The following is a 14,273-nucleotide window of genomic DNA, read 5'->3' on the forward strand; positions in this document are numbered from 1 at the left end:
AAATTTTAACTGGACCAGAAGATAATTTATTTATTCTTGGTTTCTTAGATTATTCATTACTGATGTGGATAAGTTTATAATTCCTACTAGGCTATATATATATATATATATATATATATATATATATATATATATATATATATATATATATATATATATATATATATTATTAAGACAAAGATATAAAGGTAGCAGCATTTTAAAGCATGCTACTAAGTATATATTTGAGTTACTATGTAAGCAGCACAAATGTTTTACAGAGTGTGAGGTCCAGAGACACAAACTGGTTTATCCATTGTTAGTTACCCAGCTAATAAGTACTGAAGCCTAGATTTTCTGAGTCAGAATTCTATGCTTCCTCTAGTATGCCATAAGACAATTCATTTTTTTCTCAAATATTCTCAGGCAGTAATTAATATTTATAAGACTGGGTGATTTACATATTTATTTATTTTTAAAAATTTTAAATCTTGGCCACATTGGTTTTTTTTTTTCTACAAAATGAGTTTTCTAATGAAATATTTTCTTTAAATCCTTATCAATGAATCCTCAAGATTCATCACTACTTGATTTCCTACCTTTTCACACTCTCTAGTTTATTAGTTGCCTTCTCAAAATAAATGTATTACCCAAGAATAAGTGAAAATTGATCAAGAAAGAGTACAATAGGATTATTATCTAATCTAAAAGTTATTTTCAAGATTTTATATGTGTGTGTATTGAAACCAATCTTCAATCTTACTATTTACTGTTTGCCACACTGTCTATTTAATAGTTTGTAACTATGAAAATTATTATAATAGTATTGCTCCTATTTACTTTAATCACAAAAGAGCATTATTCACAAAAATGTAGTAGAAAACAAGGGAGAAAAGATTTCATCTTTTTCCCATTAAAAGTATCTATGCAACTGAACTTCATTTAACAGTTTTTATACAGCTTTTTAATTCCATTTTTAAATAGTTAACTCTCAAAGAGCACACATTCCTTAACTTTCAATTTCTGCATTTTCAGATTATGGAAGAAAAGAATAATCTTTAGACACAAAAAGAACTGACAGAAGTATATATAGGATGATAGTATGTATGTTTATGTATGTGTGTAATGATAGCCATCTTTAGGGCAGGGGAAGAAAAAAAAAGGAAAAAAAAAGAAAGTTACATGATAATTATGTATTTAAAAGGGATAGCAAGTTGTACACAATAGATTTGTTGTTCCATTGCAATCATCTTCTCCTCCCCCTCCCATTCTACTATGTTATAGAAATTCTTCTTTTATTTCTTACAGTCAGAATTTTAAAGAAAAAATTAGTAAATTTCAGAGCAGGTACCAATTTCCACTCATAGAAGTTTGCATATTAGGAATTACACTAGTTGATAAAAAGTAAAATAAAATGGAAAAAATAGACCACAAACAATAAAGCTGAGTAATCTGTGTTCATGATGTTATTCATATATAATGATAAGAACATAGATTCAGAAGGAGAAAGCACCACGGATGTCATCTACTTCAACTTCTTCCCTTGAGAGTAATATCCAAAGAGATAAACTAGTTTATGCAAGGCCACATAGGTGATAAGAAAGTTGCTAAGTAAAGCTATCCAAATTCAACCTCCTTCCACATGCACCATGAATCCCATACTTATAGTTTTGTTGTTGTTGATTTTTATATAGTCTAGATCAAATTTCGCCTTGAGAAATAAAGGCCTATCATAAGGTCATTTTTAAAATTTCCTTGAATGTTGTAACTACTTAATAAATATTGCTGATTATAGGAAAGACTATTAAAAAGTAAATTGTATACTTTTTTTGTTTGTTTTTTAACCAATCATGGGGGGGAATTTGACCATTTTGGCTACTTTCTATTGAGATTTTTGTTGTTGGTGGTGGTGGTGCTCAGTGATTTCAGAAGTGTACAAATCTTTGTGACTCCATTTGGTATGTTTTTGACCAAGATCCTGGAGTGGTTTGCTATTTGCTCCCTCAGCTAATTTTACAAGTGAAGAAATTGAGGCAAACAGGGTTATGTGACTTGCCCAGGAACACAAACAGCTAATAAGTTTCTGAATCTGAATTTGAACTCAGGTCTTCCTAACTCTGGGATAAATGCTTTATCTACTGCCTGACCTAATGCCTTTGAGATAAATATTAATTATCAATAACAGCAAAATTAAGCAAGAATTATTAAATACATTTAAAACTCTGATGTGTTATCCAGTGTTCCACATACATGGTTTTCCTACCTCTGCAAAAAAAAGAAAAAAGTATCTTTTCCAATATCTTCTTTGAGATCAGGCTAAATATAATTTTGCAACTTTTCTTAATTTTTTTGTGGTTCTTTCTATTTACTCTAATATAATTATTGTATATTGTATATATTTTTTTCTTGGCTCTGCTTATTCCACTTCACATCAATTAATAATAGCTCCCTGTTTCTTTGTATTCACAATGTTTGTTCTTTCTTATATTCATGTACCTCAATTCTAGTCACTCTATTCAACAAGCATTTAATTTGTATGAAGTTCTTTACTATTACTACTCAGTAAGAATTTTTGGTTACTTGGTTATTTGGAACCATTAATTATTTTTCAATTATTTTTAATAGTATATAGCAACCAGTGGATTCAGTCACTTTAGCTAATTTTTTTTTATAACTCTTAATTACTTTCTGGAATGATTGTATTAACCCATAGTTCCACCAACATTGCCTTAGAATACCCATATTTTTGCACCTCCAATATTTATTCTCATCTTTTGTCATCTTTGTCAACTTAATAGTGAAAACCCAGGAGCTTTTTGACTTTTATTTTTTCAATTATTAGTGATTTAGTTCATTAATGCATAGGCTATTAATGGCTGACAATTCTTTACATGAGTAATATTTGAAATAGTGAATTCACTTCTATTTATTTAATAAAAACATAATCTAAAATAATTGCACCTAATTTGCTGGCATGTTTTTTTTTTTTTTTTTTTTTTTTTTGATTTAGTGATACTGGCTTCCTTGCTTGGCTATGAATAAAACACTCCATCTTTTATCTCCCATACCTATTTTTTTCCCTCCCATACCTATTATACTCTCCCACCTCTTCTTCCCACCTATTGATCTCCCTGGCTTCCTTTAATTCCCAAATCTCGTACTGGAAATCTTTCCCAGACCTTCTTAATGCTAGCACCTTCTGGCTGTTAATTATTTCCTATTTATAGTCATCTTGACTAAGTACTGCAATTGGATAGTGATGGCTCTGGAAAAGTGAGGCTTATGACTTCATGTATCTCTATATGAATTAAATACAATTTATGCAATTTATGCATGGATCAAAAGATTACTGTGTATACATGTGTTCATCACACTTATGATATTGGTGAGCTCCTTAAGTGCCTTTAGATCACATAAAAATCTGGGTTTAATTTTTGCCTTTAACATACATTGATTATAAAACCAATCTTTAAGCATCAGACAATTCTCTAAAGATACAAGTTTCAGTGAATATGTAAGGTAGAGGGCCAGAACTCTGGAGAAGTGTACTTGAAACAAAGATACTTACAACAAGGTGTTAGCTCAGTGTGATTGATGAGATGATGATTCTCTAATTTACATATACTTAATAGTATAGTGATGAAATAATTCTCTAGTTCACACATACTTAGTGTGCTGTAATGATGTAATCATACTGAAGTATTTAAGGGCTAAGAGTACTGGAAATGAGACATTCCATCTTTAACCACCCTCTTGCTGCCTTTCCTGCCTCCTGCACTCCTCCACTTGATCCTCAAGATCAAGGTTGGTCCTGAGATCCTCCAGAGAACTAGTCCAGGCACTACATTTTGGCACCCAATGTAGGGCTCTGGACATAAGGCAGCTGCATTTAGCAGCTCAATTGATGCAATCCTAAATTCAGTGGAGAAGTCCCTGTGACCGGGCAATAGGGTGAGTAAACTAGTCACTTTCCTTTTTTTTAGATGAAATGGGGCAAATGCTAAGAAAAGAGCCTTTCTTACCCTAAGGGAAGTGTAGCAAGCATAGTTAGGTTAATAAAGAAGATTTGTTGGTAACTTGGGAGCAGATCATTGGACTCTCCAAAATATTAGAGTACACATCTCCTTGGTTCTCTAAGGAAGAAAAATTAGAGCCAGATAAGTGGAAACTAGTGGAAGAGCAATTGTTTAAATATTATGAAGATAATGGACCTGATTCAATTCCTGAGGAAATATTCTATATATACAACATAATACAGTTGGCTATAATGAATTACGCAAGTTCTAAAATAAGGAAAAAAGAGAAAGCAGGAGGGGGATGGTACTGACAAAGCAGCTGAAAAGCATGAAGAATTGGACAAGAAAGGAGTTAAGGATAGTGCTGATAAACTTAAGGAGTGTGGTGATTCTCATCAGGAGCCCTTAGGGCATTCCACATCTCCTGACCCTCCCCCCTCAATTTTGCCTTTGTGGGTACTGGCTCTGGCAGACAGGTTTTATGACCTGCTAGAAGGGCAGTGTTCAGTGCGAGCAGCTCCACTATCTTTAAATAATTACCAGGTGATGTTGAGAGATCCATAAAGTAGTGAATGTAAGGGACCAGATAGGTTAACTGCTTGGGGGGAGAGGATTTGCTTGTATCTCTACAGATGGAAAAGGAATCAGATGGGTGCCAACGAGCTGTATTCACCTTGTCCATCAGAAGTTCCATCAGAGAGACAGAGAACCTTGAAACAAAGGGAAAGACCCAAAAAACATCAAATGGTTACATATGCCACTAAAAGAGCATGACTGTTAACCCTATGTGTATGACAATTGACTCATGAACATCAACATGTATCAATGAGACTGCTGCAGGACTTCAGAATCTGCAGGAATCATTGGATTCCCTGACACATAATGAGACTGATGAAGGACTTTAAAACTTACAGGTATCATTGGATTCCTTGACACATGAAGTAATGGACAATAGATTGGTCTTGGATTTTCTCTTGGCTGCTGAAGGGGGTGTATATATGATTGTTACTTATATAACCCTCTTTCTAGGACTTCTGGGGACATGTATAATTCCTCATGTTAATTCATATTATTTGTTACATCACTACTAGCCTGTTATATACTGTGTAATACCTCCCATGCTGAAGTATTTATATATACCTGTTTCAAGTAAGACCCTTCAGTCCAGAGGAAACCTGCTAACAATATCTTTTTTGGTGTTTTCACCTCTTTTCCTGAGAAGTCAGGAAGGGTGTGACCACTTGTGTTCTAAAACAAAAGAAAGCAGGAACTCTGGAGAAGTATACTTGAAACAAGGATACTTACAACAAGGTCTTAACTCAGTGTGATTGATGAGATGATGGTTCTCTAGTTTACATATACTTAGTACTTAGTATAGTGATGGAATGGTTCTCTAGTTCACACATACTCAGTATGCTGTAATGATATAATTGTAATAGGATATTTAAGGGCTGAGAGAGCTAGAGACACAGTCAGTCAGAGAGAACACACTGTGAAGGAGACAATAAAGACTTTAAACTCTATTCCTGACTATCCTCATGGTAACTATCCTGCTGAGATCAAAGCCCACCAGGAGTACCTCCAGAAAGCTAGCCTGGACATTACAATATAAGACATTTGTAAGATAAGTTTTCTCCTTTTGGAGTACCCAACACCAATGAAATCACAAGTGCAGTGCCTATACCTTTTTCTGATCATTGTAATGTTGCATACCTCTGAGTCATAAAATTCAAGTCTCTAAAGAGTTAAAATGCCAGTCATTCAAAACATATGTTGGAAAAAAGCACTTGGAATAGGTGAGGAGGTTGTAGATGGTATATTACTAACAAAAAATTATACTGTATATGGTTGGAAAAGAAGGCAATATGGTTTATAGAAAGATGAAAAAAAAAAAAAAAGAGTATGCTACATTGACATCCACACATTAGATTTAACCAGATATTGGTTAAAGAAAGCTTTTTTTATTTGTTTCATCTTTAATGATTCATAGATGAACGTAGCTCAGAGCCTCAAAGAATAGCAACCCATAAGAATTGAAATCTGTACCACTAAAGGGTGTTACCAATTGATGAGATCATAGTTCTAGCAAATATAAACAAAGAGTATGATATATTTCTCTGAAACTGTAAACATTAAATTTTAATATTATATACCATTCAGTTCAATAAATATATATTCTTAGTCTATTCAAAGCAATATATTATGATCATGGATCACAAAGTTGAAATACATAGTCTTGGCTTTCAAAGAACAAAACAGATATATTTCAAAGAGTCTAAACAAATGGGTTAGGGCAACTGCACTGGAGATCCAGGACCTGCCATCCTAAATTTCCCCCTTCACAAAAAAAACTTATTCAAGACAGGTTCCAAAAAATGTGAAGAGTAAGCAATGTTGAAAATCAATGGGATTTTTCAATAAGTGGTAGATTCCTAGTCTTTGGAAGTCTTTAATGTGCCCGGAGCCAAAATATTTGATTTTTAATATTAATAAGAGCTAATCTTTTTTATAATGCCTACTATGTGCCAGGAACTATACTAAGCGCTTTACAATTATCATCTCAAATTTAGAAACCTATTCATTTGCACATAAAAATCTCTGTTAGGGAGTAAAACTTTCTGTAATGATGAGAATCTTTTAGAGGTATATGCATTCAAGTAATTACTGCTTTCAAAATACATTATAAAAAGAAAACAGTTGTTTGTCATGTTTAGAAATACCTTCAAATGGATTGGGTTGTTTTTTTTTGTGTGTGTGTATGTTGTGTACAAAGGTAAATGTCTATATGTCTATAAAGTAATACAAATTTCTCATTAACTTGTAATTATTTCACATCTGTCTTTGCATGAGAGTTTTTTTCTCCGTTTCATGAGACATCATCTGTTCTGTGCTGTGCACTGGCTTTTCTTTCAAACAAGGTAAAACTTAAGTCTTACTGACAGCTCTGTGATGTTGTTGCTCTGGGACTTTTCATGTGGTATATTCCTCTGTGGATCTCAAGTTAATGAAAAGAAGTATGGAAAGTAAAAGAAAAGGTATAAAAATTATAGCTGTTTAATAATGGCTTGTAAATCCAGGTATCCTCTGATTTGTGGGTTTTCTGTGATAAGATATCAATTGTCTATCTCTATTGAATATATAGTGATATAATGTGGTTTCAAGTGAGAAAAAAATGTGAAGTAAGAAAATTAGGAGTGTTTTGCAGTTATAGTGGTGAGAGCTAATGAAGGGCTAAACTGGGCACTTAAAAATGTTCATTATGTTTTTGCTTAGTAATGAACATCATTCATTTTTATATTTAATTTCTGATTCCTTTATACTTGTACAGCTCACTTAAAATATGGCCAAGGATAGAGCAGCGTTTCTAAATATAAACATCTCTTTAAAAAGGAATTGTCAATCAATAAATATTTATTAAGCATTTACTATATGTCAGGCATTGTTCTAAGTACTTTGGGATAAAAAAGGAAGTCCAAAGAACTCATTTAAGAGGCTCATCAATAAAGCAGAGTTTGATATTATATGAGTAATAGTTATATGCAAATAGGAGTATTTGGAGAACCTCAACATGTATTTTTTTTTCCTTCCACATGAACTGTTCACTGGATTTTTCTTTACATGTTTCATGGCACTGATGAACACTTTTGAGATCTCCCCCATATGCTTTGCTTTAGATTAATAATTACAGGATAATTAGACATTTTCACAAGAGCTATATCAAAAATTTTTACATTTTCTCATATGCCTTTGACATACTTTGTTACAGAAGACCATGTAAAATGACTTTTTTCTTTACTGAATGTTACTTTTTTTTAGTTAAAAATAATAAAGAATAGAATTTCTATTTTTTCCAGCTTTGAATTGGTTTTGACTATTTAAAAGATGTGGTCTACTATGAAATATTTGTGAAAACGTGTCAATTGTTCTCTCGTATCTTCATTAAGAATCCCCTTGAAATGTGCATAAATTATTCTCATGAAGATTTCATAGTGGTTATATAGAAACAATGTTTTCATAGGAAACGTAGTTCTATATGACATTTAATATTACTGTATTGTCAGTTTCCTTTTCTAAACTTAATTGGGAAAGGAATAGGAAGTAGAATTGTGATTTCACTGGTACATGGCATTCTGAAGTAAGGAAGCTCCTTGAACCCATGTTCTGGCATTGAGGCCAGCTCTCTATTTAATACACAATACTAACTCTTTTTATGTAAGTGTCAAGTTCTAAATCAATTTTTTTGAGTCTTTTTGAGTCTTTATTTTTCCCTCTTTCAGAAATTCTAAGAACCAATGTCTCTACTCTGTATAAATTATGTTGCCTCCAGCAAGGATTTCCTTTGCCTTTTCTATTTCATAATGCAGCATAGTAGATATTGTGATGTGGATTCACTGTAATTGACAGAGAAAAGATGAAATGAGTAGATATAGGTTGATTCCATTTCCATCTATTTGTTACCCTTCCAGTATCATTCATAAAAAAATAATTAAAAAAAAGTTCATGTAAAAGTTCCTAAGAATTGGAAATGTTAGATATATCTTATTTGATTTTTCCAACAACCCTTTCAGTTATTTTCTCATATTTTATGTTTTTATTATTTTATATACAAGAAACCTAAACTCAAGAGAAGTTAAATGACTTGCTTAGGGTGACACCAAAAAAAATTACTTGAAGTCAAATTTGAATTCAGATCTTTAGCTCCAAATTCAGAACTCTAAATACTGATTGACCCATAGAATAATCTTTTGATCTTAATTGCCAAATTTGTACCTTGACTTTTTTTCCTACTTGTATGATGAAAAAATTACTGTTCATGATCTTCTGCTACCCTTTTCTATATGATTCTAAACATTCTGATATCTCTCAAGCTTTTATAGATACTAGTGTGTGAAAGTTGCCATTTTATTCGTTTATTCATTCGTTTAGCTACCTTATCTATTTATTTATTTTTTTACTGCAAAGTGGTCTCATTTACAGGTGACTATTAAAGATAAAGATTCTCAGTATTAAAAAAAAAACAAAAACAAAAGCAAAAAAACACCTATCTACATGTGGGTATGGATGTTAAGAACTTGGTACCAGACTTCACCACAAGATGGCGAAAAGTTGCATTCTGAAAATATTTAAAGATTCAAAATACAAGTCTACTATTCATGTAAAACAAATGTAATTTATTTAAATACACTTAATGGAAAAAAAGGGAGAAATAATTATATTTATTTATGAAGTCTGATGGTAGGTACAAAAGCCTTTCCATGTTTTATATGTCATGTCCTTGTATTGTTCAATTCCTGAAGGATGTTCTTAGCTTGCATAACAATGCTATAAACTTTATTGTATGACCTTCTTTCCCTTAACTGGCTTTGAAAATTGTTAGAGGCCTGAGGACATGCATGTCTTTCTTGTAGTTCAGCAGTATCTGTCACTAATATTGTCCATGGGGTTGTTTTTGGCAAAGATAGTGGAATGGCTTGCCATTTCCTTCTCTAGTAGGAAAGTAGTAAATTGGCTAAAATTTACAAAGCTTCTAATTATGCTAATTAGAATCTAGTCAAAAGACCCAATCTGCAATTGCCAGCCACTGGGGAGGGGTCATAACTAGTACAAGTGGCTGAGAGATGAATCTTATTTGAATAATTTCATTTAAAATGCTTAAGGAAAGTGAATTCCAGTACAACTTTGGAAATTGTTTAGTCCCTAAGAAATGGTCTTTTAGACAAAGGATATCCAACAAAGTTTTAAACAACTTTATGGTGGGTTTTCATTGTAGCTAAATAAAAGGAGGAATGCTATTAAAAAAAAAAAAATAACAGCACAAACATGTAAGGAAGAGTTCTTTCTTTTCCTGGTCTAGAAGCAATAAAGAAGAATTCCCTTTTTCACTTCCTTTTACTAGGTTCCTGGGATTTAAATCCTACCAGATTAAGAGAAACAAAGTTAGAAATATCCTAATTAATGTCAAGGGTCCTAACTATTAGGTGGCGGTACTAGTAGTGACTTGTATGCTCACTAATTGGAACTAAAAGACTTCATTTGAACGACATAAGAAGCCATTCTCAGCATGTAATTGTCCTTAATAGGATTATACAAAATACCTGGAAGCTCTCAGTTACCTTAAGAAATTATTAACCTAATCTTGTGGTAGATAACTGAAGGCTATGTCTTCAGTAATTCTTAAGGAATACATGCTTTTGGACCTTAGGTATTTTTCAAAATCAGCAAAGGAGGAGAAAGATGGTACATCAATAATGATCATATCTTTTTTGTTTATAATTAATAATGAATCACCTTTTGGCCCTTTGTGGTATATTAGTATTATCAATACAACATTTATATTTTGCTTTAAAGTTTGTAAAAGTCCTTTATATACTTTTTAAATTGAGCCTCCTCACAACAACTAAAAGGGCAAGGCAGATATTTAGATTGAATACTTGATGTTATTTAAAAAAAAAACATAATCCTTAATATCTATGCATTTAGCTAAAGAGTAATTTAAGGTCTTATTATATATTACTTATATAAGATAAGGTTTTATCTTTATAGGGATAAATATAAATGAAATATTTCATTATGATAAGTTTAGAGGCTTTAAATACTAGTCTAAGAGAAATATTCAATATATCAATGACTAATATTTATGATGAAATTTTGCCATTTTATAGAAAATATTCAGCATACATATTATGTAAATAACTCTAAGGAGGTTTTAGACATTTAGGAGAGATACTATGAAATTGCTTCTATCTGTTTTAACAATTTTATTTGTACCTATTGAATGAGAGAAGATAAATGGATCCAAATTTTCAATGAAAACATTTGCTATAGGAACTATTTCTTTCTCTCATCAGCATCCTAATATTATTGCTACCAAATCTCTGACTAGTTGCATAAAGATTTTTGTTTCCAAGGAAACTACTGACATCAGTAGAATTTAATGAACATAAAAAGGAATTATGGCTTGTAATTTACACCTGAATAAAAACATAAATCCACCTTTGAAAATGCATGGAAGGAAAAATCCATAATTTTAAATTTAGTAACTTCTTCATGTTCTGTTATATCTGCATACAAACACATATATGAGATTAAGTATAGTATATACACATATAATATATTTAAAATCATATATATTATATATATAATTACCACCTATTTTTTGAAAAATAAAAATGATATATTTATAGACTTAGAGATATAAAGAATTGATAAATCAAAGTTATTTTAATCAAGGGCAAATTTTTTAAATATAATTTTCTTCTTTTACTCTTAAAAAGCAACATGAAATTTATGACCGAGGTTTCACAAAATCAAGATATTAAGTACAAAATTATTTATTATTATACCTGTTATATAGAATTTAACTTTCTTCTAAAATGCTTATATAGAATTATTGAGAATTAGCTTTTTGGAGCAATTTGTTCTTTTCTTTTACAAAATGAATTTTTCTAGTAAGCAAGTGAACAGTTTTACTTAGTACAGAAGTAATTTATTAGTAAATTCCAGAAAATACTTTGTTATATGTGAAAATAGAGAGGAATGAGATAATTTTTTTAAAGGATACAATTATCATTATTATTTGGATTCAAAATTGGTTTAGGACTTTGCGGGCAACATTGCTAATGCAATAAATTGTTTTAACTAATATTATTAACCAATTAACTAATAACTAATTATTATTAACTAATATTAAATGAATCTTGAGTAATTTTGTATAACTACTAAATGATGATGGGTGAAGCTGTTTCAAGAAAACATCTGTGTAACCTTGAGCAATGCAATTAATTTCCCTTAGCCTCAGGCCCTCAAATGTAAAATTGAGAAATTAAACTATATGGTCTCTGAAGTCCCTTCTCAAACTAAATCTACAATTTTATGATTCAATGGGGACATCTCTTTTTAACCCATACAATTTTTATTTATTAACTGAGTTTAGGTGATTGTAGTTCAATATTTTCCCATTAACTGAATTTCCATTTATTTTAGCAGTAGAAAATTTTACTAGATGCGATGTCATTTAATTTTGTAATCTAAAATCAATACAGAAATAATATAATAGACACCAGAGGTTTTTAATTTGTTTATTTGTTAGTTTTTTGTATTACCTCCCCTGTTAGATGTATGACCTGGTCTTTGCTGAGCCACAGTACTATAATAGTAGTAGAGCAATGGGACCTTCATTTCAATGCCCTGGATATATTTTCTCAGCAATAAATGAGAATTCTGGATTATAAAGTCTTTCCCTTCTCTACCCTAAGAGAATTCACAATACAATGACAGTTAAGTATGTGGGTTCAGATCCATGCTCTGCTTATTCCTAGCTCTCTGGTATTATATAGGCATAAATGGAGAATATTGACAAGTAGGAGATTTTGATAAAAGTGAGCAATTCTGGGAAAATGTATGATACAAACACAGAGCAATATTAATATTGATACAGAGTGAAAAGAGTAGAACCAGGAGAATACTTTATATCATAACAGCAACAGTGTGAAAGTAAAAATTATCAACTGTTAGTTAGCTACATCAAAATCTTTTGAATACTTATTGTCACATAGTATATTAGCTAACTTTTCTGGTTTTGTGTCATTTATAAATTTGATAAGAATTCTACTCTCTGCATTTATTAATCCATCAAATACTTATTAAGCAGTTACTGTGTATCAGACATTGTGCTAAGTGATAGTGAAACAAATCACTATCAATAAAATCAGACCCTGTTGTAAAGGAGGTTGTAATATTAAAACTGAGAACACAACATATAAATAACTAGGCACATATATAATAATACAGAAAAGATGGAATATTTTAATCTCGGAGACAGTACTCCTATTTATGGGGACCAAAAATGAGCAATGGCCTCTAACAGATGATGAACTTTGAAGTAATGGTTGACAGAAGCTAGGAAGCTGAGAGATTGACATGAGAATCAAGAACATTTCAGATATGTAGAAAGCCAATCAAAAAGCATGGATTTGAGAGATGGATTGTTGTATGTCAGTAACATCAAATAGTAATTGATTATGTAGAGGGCAGTGAAAAGCAGGAAGAGTAGAAAAGATGGGGAGGGACAAAATTATAGTGGTATTTAAGAGCCAAACAGATAATTTTATATTTGATCCTAGATATAATGGTCACTGGAGTTAACTGAGTAGATATAAAGGTTAATTGTATCAGGGTCAGACCTGAATTAAATTAGAAACAAAAAACCAAGACTTTCACTGTGTGGGGAATGGATTGGAGAGAAAGACAAATTAAGGAAATCAACCATAAGACTTTTTTAATAGCCCAGGCTATTCTGAATATTATTCTGAATATGAGATAACCCTACCTAAGGACTCCATAGAGTTATTAATTGGTTTGTCATATCAGATCTCTACTAGATTCACCATTGCTACTGTAATTTTATCTCTTCGATTTTCCTTTCATGTTCTTTCTTCTCTAGCATGAGTCATCAACCTCTTATTCTATGATCTTTTCTAAAATGTGCCATAATGACACTGGTGTTCCCCTCATTCAAGTTCCTCCTTAGACTCCACTTCATACAAGCACCTTTTTTCAGTATGAGTGTTTAGAATGAGGACTCTCATTTCAAAAAAATTCTACAAGACTAAAGTCATTGGAACTTTGCAAATCTTCTTTTTTTACCTTCAGAAGTATTATATTTTACACTAGCAAGTTAAGATCAAATAATAACAAATTACTCCAACCCAAGTAAAAAAGGTATGATTTAAACAGATAGGCTTTGGAATTGAAGAATAAACAAATGAATAATTCATCAGTTATGCGGCTTGGACTTTTAAGTACTTAAAATTTACAAAGAATGACAAATAATTAGTTATTACTATACCATTAATAACCAGTTCCTTCTAAAAATTATTTGCTGTAAAATGCCATCAAAATTACTGAAATTGTATCCCTGACACATATAGATAATTCTGATAATTTTCTCATTGTAATTTTTTTTTATATCTTTCAGTAATACAGAGGATAGCCAACTTCTCTTTAGGTAGAAATTGCTATTATTATAATCATCACATTACTTATAATTTTAGAAGGATTATCTTTCCACATATCTTTGCTGTACATTTTTATATAGTATCAAAGAAATTTTTCTGTCAAGTAAATAAATATGATCTCACAAAAAATGAGATGGGGGCAGCTACATGACACAATGGATAAAGCATCAATCCTGAAATGAAAAAGGCTTGAGTCCAAGTCCAGCTTCAGACAATAAATACTTTCTAGCAGTGTGACCCTAGGCAAGTCACTCAACCCCAA

General features: G+C 31.4%; 1 protein-coding gene across 2 annotated transcripts in view; it reads right to left on the reverse strand.

Annotated features, from left to right (window-relative positions):
* Positions 1–14,273, reverse strand: part of PLCB1 (phospholipase C beta 1) — an 814,021-nt gene that overhangs the window by 553,040 nt on the left and 246,708 nt on the right. The gene's annotated exons all lie outside the window — the stretch shown is intronic.

This window comes from Sminthopsis crassicaudata, chromosome 2 (genome assembly GCF_048593235.1).
Source record: "Sminthopsis crassicaudata isolate SCR6 chromosome 2, ASM4859323v1, whole genome shotgun sequence".
Taxonomy (NCBI): Eukaryota; Metazoa; Chordata; class Mammalia; order Dasyuromorphia; family Dasyuridae; genus Sminthopsis; species Sminthopsis crassicaudata.